The sequence below is a fragment of the Rhinopithecus roxellana genome, chromosome 1 (genome assembly GCF_007565055.1).
Source record: "Rhinopithecus roxellana isolate Shanxi Qingling chromosome 1, ASM756505v1, whole genome shotgun sequence".
NCBI classification, from domain to species: Eukaryota; Metazoa; Chordata; class Mammalia; order Primates; family Cercopithecidae; genus Rhinopithecus; species Rhinopithecus roxellana.
Window position 1 is genome coordinate 90,472,148 of NC_044549.1, and position 12,713 is coordinate 90,484,860.

At 48.6% G+C, this 12,713-nt stretch overlaps 1 pseudogene across 1 annotated transcript; it reads left to right on the plus strand.

The window, feature by feature from the left end:
• Positions 1 to 6,317: 6,317 nt before the first annotated feature.
• LOC104667171 lies at positions 6,318 to 6,787 on the plus strand (annotated as a pseudogene). Its single transcript, XR_748647.1, has one exon. The product of XR_748647.1 is annotated as a 60S ribosomal protein L29-like (transcript).
• Positions 6,788 to 12,713: the final 5,926 nt, after the last annotated feature.

Consider the following 12,713-nt stretch of genomic DNA (forward strand, 5'->3'; position numbering starts at 1 on the left):
TGTGTGGCCACGATAGCAAAAAGCATCCCGCTTTTGGGCTTGGAACCCCTGTGTTCTAGCCTGGTCTCCGTGACCTTAAACCAGTCCCCTTTTCCTAAGCCTCAGTTTACCAGTCTGTAAGATGAGGGCATAACAGTAGTTCTCTAAGTTACAACTAACATTAAAGGGAAGGTATTTTTATTTAGAAAGTAAAAGAACACAGAAAAAAAAAGGAATAATATAATGACTACCCACATTCCTACCATCAGAATTAGTCATTGTGTAACAATATATATATGTATAGGTTTCCTGTCTTTCTTGTTTGAGAAATGAAAGGGATAAAAGTAAATTCCCCTTTACTGCCTGCTTCCAGTTTTCACTCCCTCCCCAGTCTCCACTTTGAGTTTGGTGTGAACCTTTTCCTAATGTGTGTGTGTGTTTTTTTTGTTGTTTTTTTTGAGACAGAGTCTTGCTCTGTTGCCCAGGCTAGAGTGCAGTGGCCCAATCTCGATTCACTGCAACTTCCAAATCCCAGGTTCAAGCAATTCCCCTGCCTTAGCCTCCTGAGTACTGGCATTACAGGTGCCCGCCACTATGCCCGGCTAATTTTTTGTATTTTAGTGGAGACGGGATTTCACCATGTCGCCCAGGCTGGTCTCAAACTCCTGAGCTCAGGCAATCTGCCCACCTTGGTCTACCAAAGTGCTAGGATTACAGACGTGAGCCACTGTGCCCAGCCACTAATGTGTTTTTTTGCTTGCTCTGTCATCCAGGCTGTAGTGCGGTGGCACAATCACAGCTCACTGCAGCCTCAACCTCCCAGGCTTAAAGGATCCTTCCACTTCAGTCTCCTGAGTAGCTGGGACTACAGGTGTGCACCACCACACCTGACTAATTTTTTTTTTTTAAGATATGGGGTCTCACAATGTTGCCCAGGCTGGTCTCAAACTCCTGGGCTCAAGATAAGAAAATAAAAATAACAAAATAAGAATTAAAAAAAAAAAATCAAGCTTCTGGGCTTAAGGGATTCTCCCACCTACTTCAGCCTCCCAAACTGCTGGGATTATAGGCACGGGCCACCACACAGGCCCTTTGACAGACACTTTCTTCTTCTTTTTTTTTTTTTCCTTTGAGATGAAGTCTCACTCTGTCACCCAGGCTGGAGTTCAGTGGCACGATCTTGGCTCACTGCAACCTCTGCCTCCTGGGTTCAAGCAATTATCCTGCCCCAGCCTCCAAGTAGCTGAGACTACAGGAACGTGCTATCATACCTGCCTAATTTTTTTGTATTTTTTAGTAGAGACGGGGTTTCACCATGTTGACCAGGCTGGTCTCGAACTCCCACCCTCAGGTGATCCCCTGCCTCGGCCTCCCAAAGTGTTGGGATTACAGGCGTGAGCCACCGTGCCCAGCCTTTGACAGACACTTTCTAATAGGCTTTTTCATCCAGCATTACACACCCCTATGAGGAAGGCAAGGGGGGTGCCTTACAGATGAGGACACAGAATTGGTGGCTGTTGTGGTTCTTTGTGTCCCTCAAAGGCATGCCAAAAGCTATGGGTGGGCTCAGAATGCCCCGGAAGGAAGTCAGATAACTTAAAAGAACACTTGCACTGGTCACAGGAAAACCAGCCTGAGCTGCCTGCAGCCTCTGGGAAGGTGTTGGGATGGCCTGCACCTGCTTCCCATGTGGGTCCTGACTCAGAGCAGGCCCCAGGGGAGTGGGGCTCTGCGGAGGTGGGATGTGGCCCGGTCTGCTTGTGAGGGAGTGCTGGGAGGGTGGAGTCTCACTCCTGTGGCATAGAGCTCAGCCAGCCGGAGAGGGGATGCAGGGATCAAGCCCCAGGCCCTGGGGCCTGAGGTGTGGGAGCTGCCTTTGATGGCTGAAGCCAGCCTTCCCACGCCAGACTAGGCCAGGCTGCTCTCTCTTCCCCAGGATGCATTTCTTGCTGTGTTATCAGCCCTGAGCTGTGAGAGAAGGGACTTCCTTTTTTTTATTTTATTTTTTTCTGAGACGGAGTCTCACTCTGTCTCCCAGGCTGGAGTACAATGGCGTGATCTCGGCTCACTGCAACCTCTGCCTTCTGGGTTCAAGCGATTCTCCAGCTGCAGCCTCCTGAGTAACTGAGATTACAGGCGCCTGCCACCACACCCTGCTAATTTTTGTATTTTTAGTAGAGATAGGGTTTCACCATGTTGACCAGGCTGGTCTCAAGTTATCCACCCAACTCGGCCTCCCAAAGTACTAGAATTACTGTAGTGAGCCACTGCACCTGGCCAGGAGGGACTTTTTTTTTTTTTTTTTTTTTTTGAGGCAGAGTCTCGCTCTGTCGCCCAGGCTGGAGTGCAGTGGCACAATCTCGGCTCACTGCAAGCTCCGCCTCCTGGGTTCACGCCATTCTCCTGCCTGAGCCTCCTGAGTAGCTGGGACTACAGGCACCGGCCACCACGCCTGGCTAATTTTTTTCTATTTTTAGTAGAGACGGGGTTTCACCGTATTAGCCAGGATGGTCTCGATCTCCTGACCTCATGATCCGCCCGCCTCGGCCTCCCAAAGTGCTGGGATTACAGGCGTAAGCCACCGCGCCCGGCCCAGGAGGGACTTTCTTAAGAAGGTTACAAGAGGACTCAGTACCTGCCAACTCCCAAGTAGAGCCTGGGCAGGGGTGGCAGGTGTCCACAGGGACCCCAGTGGATGAGAGCCCTGTGCCTGCGCAGCCCTCCACCAGGAGGCCAGGCCTCAGAGGCAGGCCAGCATTGGAGCCACTCATTATGTGAACGAATATCTGTGTCCCCCCAAACTCATGTGTTGACACCTCATCCCCAAGGCGATGGCATCTGGAGGTGGCACCTTTGGGAGGTGATGTGGTTATGAGGGTGGGGCCCTTGTGGTTGAGATTAGTGCCCTTATACAAGCGGCCCCAGAGAGCTCCCTCGCCCCGTCCACCATGTGATGACAGTGGGAAGATGGCAGGCATGACCCAGAAAGCGGGCCCTCACCAGACACCCAGTATGCAGCTGATCTTGGACTGCCAGCCTCCAGAACTGTGAACATTATATTGCTGTTGTTGGAGAGACCCCATTTACAGTATTTTGTCACAGCAACCCCAACAGACTAAGACGTATGACTGCAAGCTCTGAAAATGCAGCCAGCACCACATGTTGAAATCATGATATTTGGGATGTGTTGGGGTAAACCACATGCATTAGTAAAATAAACTGTTCAACACCTGTGAAAAGGAGAAGAAAAATAAATGAAATAAACTGTTACTTTCTAAAAATATGGCTTTTAAGATAAGGATTAAAATTAAAAAAACTAAACAGGGATGAGGCTGGATGTGGTGCGTCATGCCTGTAATCCCAATACTTTGGGAGGCCGAGATGAGAGGATCACTTGAGTGCAGGAGTTTGAGACCAGCCTGGGCAGTGTAGCAAGACCCCATCTCTACAAAAATAAAATTAGTAGGATGTGGGCCAGGCGCAGAGGCTCATGCCTATAATCCCAGCACTTTGAGAGGCCGAGGCAGGTGGATCACGAGGTCAGAAGATCAAGAAAATCCTGGCTAACATGGTGAAACCCCGTCTCTACTAAAAATACAAAAAATTAGCTGGGTGTGGTGGCGGGTGCCTGTAGCTCCAGCTACTCAAGAGGCTGAGGCAGGCGAATGGTATGAGCCTGGGAGGCGGAGCTTACAGTGAGCCGAGTTCTCACCACTGCATTCCAGCCTGGGCGACAGAGTGAGACTCCATCTAAAACAACAACAACAAAACAAAAATTAGCAGGATGTGGTGGCATGTGCCTGTAGTCCCAGCTACTTAGGAGGCAGAGATGGGAGGATCACTTGAGCCCAGGAGTTTGAGGCTTCAGTGAACTGTGATCGTACCAGTGCGCTCTAGCCTGGGTGATAGCAAGACCCTGTATAAAAAAATTTAAAAAGTGGGGTTGAGGGGGAATTAATAGGCAGAGCACAGAGGAGTTTTAGGGCAGTGATGCTGTTCTTAATGGTACTATAATTGTGGATGTGTGACATTACCCCTCGGTCCAAACCCATAGGACGTGTGATGTCAAGTGTGGGCCCTCATGTCAGCTGTGGGCTTTGAGTGACTGTGAGGTCACTGCAGGCACCTGCCTTGTAACCAGTCTGATGGGAATGTGGGTAGAGGGGGAGGCTGTGCATGCTTGGGGCAGGGCGTGTATGGGAACTCTGTACTTTCTCCTCAGTTTTGCTGTGAACTTAAAGCTGCTTTCAAAAACAAGGTTTATTAAAAATTAATTTCACCTGTTACTTTTTCTTTTCTTTTTTTTGAGACGGAATCTCGCTCTGTCGCTCAGACTGGAGTGCAGTGGTGTGATCTCAGCTCACTGCAAGCTCTGCCTCCCGGGTTCAGGCCATTCTCCTGCCTCAGCCTCCTGAGTAGCTGGGACTACAGGCGCCCGCCACCATGCCCAACTAATTTTTTGTATTTTTAGTAGAGATGGGGTTTCACTGTGTTAGCCAGGATGGTCTCGATATCCTGACCTCATGATCCACCCACCTTGGCCTCCCAAAGTGCTGGGATTATAGGCGTGAGCCACTGCTCCTGGCCTCACCTGTTACTTATTCATATGGCAATTAGAAAATGAAAACATGGCCTGTGTTACACGTCTGTTGTGTAGGGCTATGTCAGGCCTGTGTGGGTCCTTAACATAGCCCTGCAACATGGGCATGAAAGTTGTGATGGCTGCAGCCAGGCTTTGCAGGCTGACCGGGCATCTCAGTAGCAGCCCAGGGAAGGGTTGCTTGAGTTTATGAGAGGCAATTTCAGGCTTCTCCCACTTGGACAGGGAGAGCTGTATCTGTATTTATTGGGCCTGTGCCTGAGATTAATGCACCACTGTGAGGGAGCGAGAAGAGAGGTGGCTGTCCCCATTTTATTGAGGAGATAGAGGCTGGGAGAGGGGTGGGATGTACAGCCCAGACCAGGAGCCCAGATCCCGGCTCCCAGGGGCCATTGCATGAGATACATTGCATCTACTGTTTCTCAAAGGTGGGAGTGGGAGACAATGATTTTTTTTTTGAGACGATGTTTCACTCTTGTCACCCAGGCTGGAATGCAGTGGCATGATCCGGCTCACTGCAACCTCTACCTCCCAGGTTCAAGTGATTCTCCTGCCTCAGCCTCCCAAGTAGCTGGCATTACAGGTGCCTGTCACCACGCCCGGCTAATTTTTGTATTTTTAGTAGAGACGGGATTTCACCATGTTGGCCAGGCTGGTCTCGAACTCCTGACCTCAGGTGATCTGCCCACCTCTGCCTCCCAAAGTGCTGGGATTATAGGCGTGAGCCACCGTGACCAATGCATTTTTTTTCATAGACTTTATAATTTTTAGAGGAGTTTTAGGTTCACAGCAAAACTGAGTAGAAAGTAGAGTTCCCGTGTCCCTCCTTGCCCCAAGCCTCTGCCCTCTAGAAACCTCCCCACCAGAGTGTGTGTTTGTTACACTTGAGGAGCCTGCAGGACACCTTAGTATGACCCAGCATTCTCAGTTTCCACTCAGGCTCACTCTTGCTGTCGCACAGTCTATCACAACCCTTAGCCACCATTACAGCATCACACAGAATAGCGTCACTGCCCTAAAAGTCCTCTGTGCTCTGCCTGTTCATCCATCTCTCCCAATGGGTCAAAGAAGAACTCACAAGGGCAATTAGAAAACAGGATTAGAGGCCGGGCGCGGTGGCTCAAGCCTGTAATCCCAGCACTCTGGGAGGCCGAGATGGGCGGATCACGAGGTCAGGAGATCGAGACCATCCTGGCTAATACGGTGAAACCCCGTCTCTACTGAAAAATACAAAAAACTAGCCCGGCGATGAGGCGGGCGCCTGTAGTCCCAGCTACTCGGGAGGCTGAGACAGGAGAATGGCGTGAACCCAGGAGGCGGAGCTTGCAGTGAGCTGAGATCCGGCCACTGCACTCCAGCCTGGGCGGCAGAGCAAGACTCCGTCTCAAAAAAAAAAAAAAAAAAAAAAAAAAAAAGAAAGAAAACAGGATTAGAGCCAGGCACGGTGGCTCACGCCTGTAATCCCAGCACTTTGGGAGGCCGAGGTGGGCGGATCACGAGGTCAGGAGATTGAGACCATCCTGGCTAACACGTGAAACCCCGTCTCTACTAAAAATACAAAAAAATTAGCCAGGTGTGGTGGCGGGCACCTGTAGTCCCAGCTACTTGGGAGGCAGAGGCAGGAGAATGGCGTGGACCTGGGAGGCGGAGCTTGCAGTGACCTGAGATCGCACCACTGCACTCAGCCTGGGCAACAGAGTGAGACTCCGTCTCAAAAAAATAAAACAGGATTAGGGCTTCGGGAGCCACAGCTAAAGGTGCACACATGGCCAAGTCCAAGAACCACACCACACACAACCAGTCCCGAAAATGGCACAGAAATGGTATCAAGAAACCCCGATCACAAAGATACGAATCTCTTAAGGGGGTGGACCCCAAGTTCCTGAGGAACATGCGCTTTGCCAAGAAGCACAACAAGAAGGGCCTAAAGAAGATGCAGGCCAACAATGGCAAGGCCATGAGTGCACGTGCCGAGGCTGTCAAGGCCCTCGTAAAGCCCAAGGAGGTTAAGCCCAAGATCCCAAAGGGTGTCAGCCGCAAGCTTAATCAACTTGCCTACATTGCCCACCCCAAGCTTGGGAAGCGTGCTTGTGCTCGCATTGCCAAGGGGCTCCAGCTGATCAAACCAAGGCCCAGGCTGCACCTCCAGCTTCAATTCCAGCTCAGTCTCCCAAAGGTGCCCAGGCCACTACAAAGGCTACAGAGTAGGTATCTCTGTCTGCCAACATGAGGACAGAAGGACTGGTGCGACCCCCACCCCCCCCTCCAGGCTGCCATCTGCATGGGGCTAGGGTCCTCCTGTGCTGTTTGTACAAATAAACCTGAGGCAGGATTTGTTAGCCTCTGTCTATGAAAAAAGAAAAAGAAAAAGAAAACAGGATTAGAAACACAATTAGAAAAAGAAAATACAACATTGCAAAACCTATGAGGTACAGAGGAAGCAGTGCTAAGGAGGAAATGTATAGCTATAAATACCTACATTCAAAAAGAAGACAGGGCCGGGCGCGGTGGCTCAAGCCTGTAATCCCAGCACTTTGGGAGGCCGAGACGGGCGGATCATGAGGTCAGGAGATCGAGACCATCCTGGCTAACACGGTGAAACCCCGTCTCTACTAAAAAATACAAAAAACTAGCCGGGCGAGGTGGTGGCGCCTGTAGTCCCAGCTACTCGGGAGGCTGAGGCAGGAGAATGGCGGGAACCCGGGAGGCGGAGCTTGCAGTGAGCTGAGATCCGGCCACTGCACTCCAGCCTGGGTGACAGAGCAAGACTCCGTCTCAAAAAAAAAAAAAAAAAAAAAAAAAAAAAAAAAAGAAGACAGACCTCAAAAATCCTGTCCCTACTAAAAATACAAAAATTAGCTGGGCATGGTGGCATATGCCTCTAGTCCCAGTTACTTGGGAGGCTGAGGCAGGAGAATCGCTTGAACCCGGGAGGCAGAGGTTGCAGTAAGCTGAGATCGTACCACTGCACTTCAGCCTGGGTAACAGAGCGAGACTCCATCTCAAAAAATAAAAATAAAATAAAATTATAAATGAATGTGAGGACATTACTTTGCAGAAATAATAAGTATTTTAAGAGTACTTTGGGCCGGGCGCGGTGGCTCAAGCCTGTAATCCCAGCACTTTGGGAGGCCGAGACGGGCGGATCACGAGGTCAGGAGATCGAGACCATCCTGGCTAACCCGGTGAAATCCCGTCTCTACTAAAAAAATACAAAAACTAGCCGGGCGAGGTGGCGGGCGCCTGTAGTACCAGCTACTTGGGAGGCTGAGGCAGGAGAATGGCGTGAACCCGGGAGGCGGAGCTTGCAGTGAGCTGAGATCCGGCCACTGCACTCCAGCCTGGGGGATAGAGCGAGACTCCGTCTCAAAAAAAAAAAAAAAAAAAGAGTACTTTGAACAATTGTATGCCAAAAACTTGGATAACCTAGGTGCTACGGACAAATTCCTAGAAATGCCATACCTACTAAGACTGAATCACAAAGAAATAGAAAATCTGAACAGACTCATAACTAGCAAGGAGATTGAATCAATTATCTAAAAACTCCAGACAAAGAAAAGCTCTGGACCTGATGGCATCAACTGGTGAAATCAACCAAACATCCCCCTGCACGCCCCCCTTTTCTTTTTTTTTGTATTTTTAGTAGAGACGGGTTTTCACCGTGTTAGCCAGGATGGTCTCGATCTCCTGACCTCAGGTTCCCCCGCCTCGGCCTCTCAAAGTGCTGGTATTATAGGTGTGAGCCACCGCGCTCGGCCCCCCTGCTCCAGTTTTTAGAAGTGGCATCTCTGTTTGTTGCCTAGGCTGGACTTGAACTCCTGGGCTCAAATGATCCTCCTGTCTCAGCTTCCTCAGTAGCTGGGACGACAAGTGCGTGCCACCTCACCCAGCAAAAGAAGAACTTACACCGATTCTTAAACTTTTCCCAAAACTTGCTAACTCATTCTATGAGGCCAGCATTGCCTTGGTGCCAAAGCCAGACAAAGACAGTCTAAGAAAAGAAAACCACAGACTAACTCCTTATGAACATTGATGCAAAAATCCTCAACAAAATACCAGCAAACCGAATTCAGCAGCATATTATTAAGATTATATAGGATGATCAAGTGGAATTTATTCCTGGAATGCAAGGATTTCTCAACATTAAAAAATCATTCATTGCAGGGGAAAGAGACTCATGATCACCTTAATTGATGTAGAAAATTATCTGATGAAATTCATCACCTATTTCATAATAAAAACACCCAATAAACTAGTAGTAGAAGGAAACTACCTCAACATAATAAAGGCCATATATGAAAAACCCTTAGCTAACATCAAACTCACTGGTGAAAGACTGCAGACTTTCCTTCTAGGAGCGAGAACAAGACATGGACATCCACTTTTGCCCCCTCTATTCAGCAAAGTAATGGAATTCTAGCTAGAACAATTAGGCAAGAAAAAGCAATGAAGCATCCAGATTGGAAAGGGAGAAGTGCAATTATCTCTGTTAGCCTGTGACATGATCTTTTTTTTCTTTTCCCCCTGCAAAGAGGTGCAGAGGTGTTTGGCCAGGGTGGGGTGCAGCCTGGCACAGTGGGCCCAGGCAGTTGAGGCTTTTCTGCCTGGGATGTGTTTTCGCGCTTGAAGGCATTTCACTGTTCCTTTTAAGATGCTCAGCCCCCTCTCAGTTACTCCCAAGACAGTGGACCTGCTGGGATCCATCCTGAGCTTCATGGAGAAGCCACTGAGCTTCTGTGACCAGGAAACTCAGCCTAAGGCCTGAGGTGAGGATTCCAAGTTCACAGCAGCCTTTATACCCCTGGGTCTCAGGACTGTACTCTTCCGTGTTTGAATGGTGCCATCTCCTCAACCTCAAAAGTGGATATGATCTTATATGTAGGGAACTCTAAAGATTTCGCACACACACACTGGCACACTCAGCTTTCAAAACTAATTCAACTAAGCTGCAGTCTACAAAATCAACACACAAAAATCAGTTCCATTTCTATACACTACCCTAACAATGAACAATCTGAAAAGGAAATTAAGAAAGCAATTCCATTGTCCGGGCATGGTGGCTCATACCTGTAATCCTAGCACTTTGGGAGGCTGAGGCAGGTGGATCACCTGAGGTCAGGAGTTCGAGATCAGCCTGGCCAACATGGTGAAACCCTGTCTCTACTAAAAATACAAAAAATTAGCCAGGTGTGGTGGTGGGCGCCTATAATCCCAGCTACTCGGGAGGCTGAGGCAGGAGAATCACTTGAACCCAGGAAGCAGAGGTTGCAGTGAGCCGAGATTGCACTACTGACTCCAGCCCGTGTGAAGTGCAAGACTCTCAAAAAAAAAAAAAAAAAAAAAATTAAAGAAGACCTAAACATGAAAAATGTTTATTGATTTTAAAAGTTACTAATGTTAGAATACAAAGCTCTGCAAAATAACATATTCAGTGCAACTCTTATTAAAATCCCAATGATGTTTTTGACAGAAATACAAAAATCTCGCTGAGGACAGGCATGCCTGTAATCCCAGCACTTTGGGAGATCAAGGCTGGCAGATCACTTGAAGCCAGGAGTTCGAGACCAACCTGGCCAACATGGTAAAACCTTGTCTCTACTAAAAATCCAAAAATTAGCTGGGTGTTGTGGTGCACACCTATAATCCCAACTCCTCAGGAGGCTGAGACATGAGAATCATTTGGACCCAGGAGGCAGAGGTTGCAGTGAGCTGAGATCACTCCACTGCACTTCAGCCTGAGCAACAGAGTGAGATTCCGTCTCAAAAAAAAAAATCTGGCCAGGAGAGATGGCTCATGCCTATAATCCCAGTACTCTGAGAGGCCAAACGGGGAGGATCTTTTGAGCCCAGGTGCTCAAGACCAGTGTGGGCAATGTGGCGAAAACCCATCTCTACAGAAAATACAAAAATTAGCTGGGCGTGGGGTACACACCTTGTAGTCCCAGCTACTTAGGAGGTTGAGATGGGGGATGGCTTGAGCCCAGAAGTTGGAGGCTGCAGTGAGCTGGGCAACAGAGTGAGACCCTGTCTCAAAAAATAAAGTGGGACGGATGAATAGGCAGAGCACAGAGAGTTCTTAGGGCAGTGACCCTATTCTGAAGGATACTGTAATGGTGGATTATGACATTATCCATCTGTCCAAACTCACAGAACGTGCAATGCCAAGTGTGGGTCAGCGGCAGGCTTTGAGTGATTGTGAAATCGCCATAGGCTCTTCCATTGTAACCAATGCACCAGTCTGGCGGGGATGTGGGTAGAGGGGGAGGCTGTGCACGAGTGAAGGCAGGCTGCATATGTGAACTCTATACTTTTTTTTTTTTTTGGAGATGGCGTCTCTCTCTGTCGCCCAGGCTAAAGTGCAGTGACGTGATCTTGGCTTACTGCAAGCTCTGCCTCCCGGGTTCACGCCATTCTCCTGCCTCAGCCTCTCGAGTAGCTGAGACTACAGGCATCTGCCAGCACGCCTGGCTAATTTTTTGTATTTTTAGTAGAGATGGTGTTTCACCGTGTTAGCCAGGATGGTCTCGATCTCCTGACCTCGAGATCCGCCCACCTTGGCCTCCCAAAGTGCTGGGATTACAGGTGTGAGCCACCGTGCCCGGCCGTGAACTCTGTACTTTCTACTCAGTTTTTCTGTTAACCTAAAGCTGCTTTCAAAAACAAGTTTTATTAAAGATTATTTTCACCTGGCCAGGCACAATGTTGCATGCCTCTAATCCCAGCACTTTGGGAGGTTGAGGCAGGAAGATCACTTGAACCCAGGTGTTTGAGACGAGGCTGGGCAACACGGTGAAAATCCAATTCTATTAAAAAATACAAAAACTAGCCAGGCGTAGGCCGGGCGCGGTGGCTCAAGCCTGTAATCCCAGCACTTTGGGAGGCCGAGATGGGTGAATCACGAGGTCAGGAGATCGAGACCATCCTGGCTAACACGGTGAAACCCCGTCTCTACTAAAAATACAAAAGACTAGCCGGGCGAGGTGGCGGGCGCCTGTAGTCCCAGCTACTCGGGAGGCTGAGGCAAGAGAATGGCATGAACCCGGGAGGCGGAGCTTGCAGTGAGCTGAGATCCGGCCACTGCACTCCAGCCCGGGCGACAGAGCAAGACTCCGTCTCAAACAAACAAACAAACAAACAAACAAACAAACAAAAACTAGCCAGGCGTTGTGGTGCATTCCTGTAGTCTCAACTACTCGGGAGAGTGAGGTGGGATGATCACTTGAGCTTGAGAGGTTGAGGCTGCAGTGAGACATATTGCGCCACTGCACTCCAGCCTGGACAACAGAGTGACAACTTGTCTCCAAAAGAAAGAGAAGACTAAAGATGAAAAAGGCTATGGCTGCTGTGTGGGAAGATAAGGGACAACTGGGAACTTCAAAGTTTTCTGCTAACTCTTCTCAAACAATTGGAAAGAATGTTTACCAAATGTTCCATTCCCTTTCAAGCTCCCCTCCCTCAAGGCAGTTCACCAAGCAAACTGTTCCTTATTCTTCACTAGAAACCCCGCCCCCTCACAATTGTTCTTAATTTATTGAAGTCTTATCACCCTCCCCCACAACACACACAAAAATGGGAAGGAATCATGTAAAGACAATGAAGGATTACTTAAATCTGACTGAGTATTGAGCACATACATCAAAAAATATATATTATATATATAACATATTATATATAAAATATATAATATGTTATATATATAATATATATTATATAAAATATATATAAAATATTATATATAATATATATTATACATATAAATATATATATTTTTTATAGACAGCATTTCCCTGTTGTCATGTAGGCTGGAGTGTAATGGTGCAATCTCGGCTCACTGCAACCTCCACCTTCCAGGTCCAAGCAATTCTCTTGCCTCAGCCTCCCAAGTAGCTGGAACTACAGGCACGCACCACCACACCCAGCTAATTTTTGTGTTTTTAGTAGAGACAGGGTTTTACCATGTTGGCCAGGCTGGTCCCAAACTCCTGACCTCAGATGATCCACCTGCCTCTGCCTCCCAAAGTGTTGGGATTACAGGTGTGAGCCACCGTGCCCCGACAGATACATTTCAAGATGGGGTTTCCCCATGTTGCCCAGGCTAGTCTCCAATTCCTGGGCTCAAGTGATCCACCCACCT